The sequence below is a fragment of the Schistocerca gregaria genome, unplaced genomic scaffold (genome assembly GCF_023897955.1).
Source record: "Schistocerca gregaria isolate iqSchGreg1 unplaced genomic scaffold, iqSchGreg1.2 ptg000594l, whole genome shotgun sequence".
Lineage (NCBI taxonomy): Eukaryota > Metazoa > Arthropoda > Insecta > Orthoptera > Acrididae > Schistocerca > Schistocerca gregaria.
Window position 1 is genome coordinate 275,001 of NW_026061983.1, and position 2,500 is coordinate 277,500.

The 2,500-nt window shown below is 61.0% G+C and overlaps 1 pseudogene; it reads left to right on the plus strand.

Moving 5' to 3' along the window:
• Window positions 1-2,500, plus strand: part of LOC126316609 (large subunit ribosomal RNA) — a 6,194-nt pseudogene that overhangs the window by 441 nt on the left and 3,253 nt on the right.

Below are 2,500 nucleotides of genomic sequence, written 5' to 3' on the forward strand. Positions count from 1 at the left end.
AAGTCCGAAAGGTCGAACGGGTGAGATTCACGCCCATCCGGCCACTGGCCCCCGCCCTCGGCAGATGGGGCCGGCCGCCCGCGCGGAGCAATCCGCGGCGGGGTCGTGTCCGGTTGCCTTTCCACTCGCCGCGGGGTGGGGCCGTTCCGGTGTGCGGTGGGCCGCACTTCTCCCCTAGTAGGACGTCGCGACCCGCTGGGTGCCGGCCTACGGCCCGGGTGCGCAGCCTGTCCTTCCGCGGGCCTCGGTTCGCGTCTGTTGGGCAGAGCCCCGGTGTCCTGGCTGGCTGCTCGGCGGTATATCTGGAGGAGTCGATTCGCCCCTTTGGGCGCTCGGGCTCCCGGCAAGCGCGCGCGGTTCTTCCCGGATGACGGACCTACCTGGCCCGGCCCCGGACCCGCGCCGCTGTTGGCTCGGGATGCTCTCGGGCGGAATAATCGCTCCCGTCAGCGGCGCTTCAGCTTTGGACAATTTCACGACCCGTCTTGAAACACGGACCAAGGAGTCTAACATGTGCGCGAGTCATTGGGCTGTACGAAACCTAAAGGCGTAATGAAAGTGAAGGTCTCGCCTTGCGCGGGCCGAGGGAGGATGGGGCTTCCCCGCCCTTCACGGGGCGGCGGCCTCCGCACTCCCGGGGCGTCTCGTCCTCATTGCGAGGTGAGGCGCACCTAGAGCGTACACGTTGGGACCCGAAAGATGGTGAACTATGCCTGGCCAGGACGAAGTCAGGGGAAACCCTGATGGAGGTCCGTAGCGATTCTGACGTGCAAATCGATCGTCGGAGCTGGGTATAGGGGCGAAAGACTAATCGAACCATCTAGTAGCTGGTTCCCTCCGAAGTTTCCCTCAGGATAGCTGGTGCTCGTACGAGTTTAATCATTCGGTAAAGCGAATGATTAGAGGCCTTGGGGCCGAAACGACCTCAACCTATTCTCAAACTTTAAATGGGTGAGATCTCCGGCTTGCTTGATATGCTGAAGCCGCGAGCAAACGACTCGGATCGGAGTGCCAAGTGGGCCACTTTTGGTAAGCAGAACTGGCGCTGTGGGATGAACCAAACGCCGAGTTAAGGCGCCCGAATCGACGCTCATGGGAAACCATGAAAGGCGTTGGTTGCTTAAGACAGCAGGACGGTGGCCATGGAAGTCGGAATCCGCTAAGGAGTGTGTAACAACTCACCTGCCGAAGCAACTAGCCCTGAAAATGGATGGCGCTGAAGCGTCGTGCCTATACTCGGCCGTCAGTCTGGCAGTCATGGCCGGTCCTCGCGGCCGGCCGCGAAGCCCTGACGAGTAGGAGCGTCGCGGCGGTGGGCGCAGAAGGGTCTGGGCGTGAGCCTGCCTGGAGCCGCCGTCGGTGCAGATCTTGGTGGTAGTAGCAAATACTCCAGCGAGGCCCTGGAGGGCTGACGCGGAGAAGGGTTTCGTGTGAACAGCCGTTGCACACGAGTCAGTCGATCCTAAGCCCTAGGAGAAATCCGATGTTGATGGGGGCCGTCATAGCATGATGCACTTTGTGCTGGCCCCCGTTGGGCGAAAGGGAATCCGGTTCCTATTCCGGAACCCGGCAGCGGAACCGATACAAGTCGGGCCCCTCTTTTAGAGATGCTCGTCGGGGTAACCCAAAAGGACCCGGAGACGCCGTCGGGAGATCGGGGAAGAGTTTTCTTTTCTGCATGAGCGTTCGAGTTCCCTGGAATCCTCTAGCAGGGAGATAGGGTTTGGAACGCGAAGAGCACCGCAGTTGCGGCGGTGTCCCGATCTTCCCCTCGGACCTTGAAAATCCGGGAGAGGGCCACGTGGAGGTGTCGCGCCGGTTCGTACCCATATCCGCAGCAGGTCTCCAAGGTGAAGAGCCTCTAGTCGATAGAATAATGTAGGTAAGGGAAGTCGGCAAATTGGATCCGTAACTTCGGGATAAGGATTGGCTCTGAGGATCGGGGCGTGTCGGGCTTGGTCGGGAAGTGGGTCAGCGCTAACGTGCCGGGCCTGGGCGAGGTGAGTGCCGTAGGGGTGCCGGTAAGTGCGGGCGTTTAGCGCGGGCGTGGTCTGCTCTCGCCGTTGGTTGGCCTCGTGCTGGCCGGCGGTGCAGGATGCGCGCGCCTGCGCGGCGTTCGCGCCCCGGTGCTTCAACCTGCGTGCAGGATCCGAGCTCGGTCCCGTGCCTTGGCCTCCCACGGATCTTCCTTGCTGCGAGGCCGCGTCCGCCTTAGCGTGCTCCTCCGGGGGCGCGCGGGTGCGCGGATTCTCTTCGGCCGCCATTCAACGATCAACTCAGAACTGGCACGGACTGGGGGAATCCGACTGTCTAATTAAAACAAAGCATTGCGATGGCCCTAGCGGGTGTTGACGCAATGTGATTTCTGCCCAGTGCTCTGAATGTCAACGTGAAGAAATTCAAGCAAGCGCGGGTAAACGGCGGGAGTAACTATGACTCTCTTAAGGTAGCCAAATGCCTCGTCATCTAATTAGTGACGCGCATGAATGGATTAACGAGA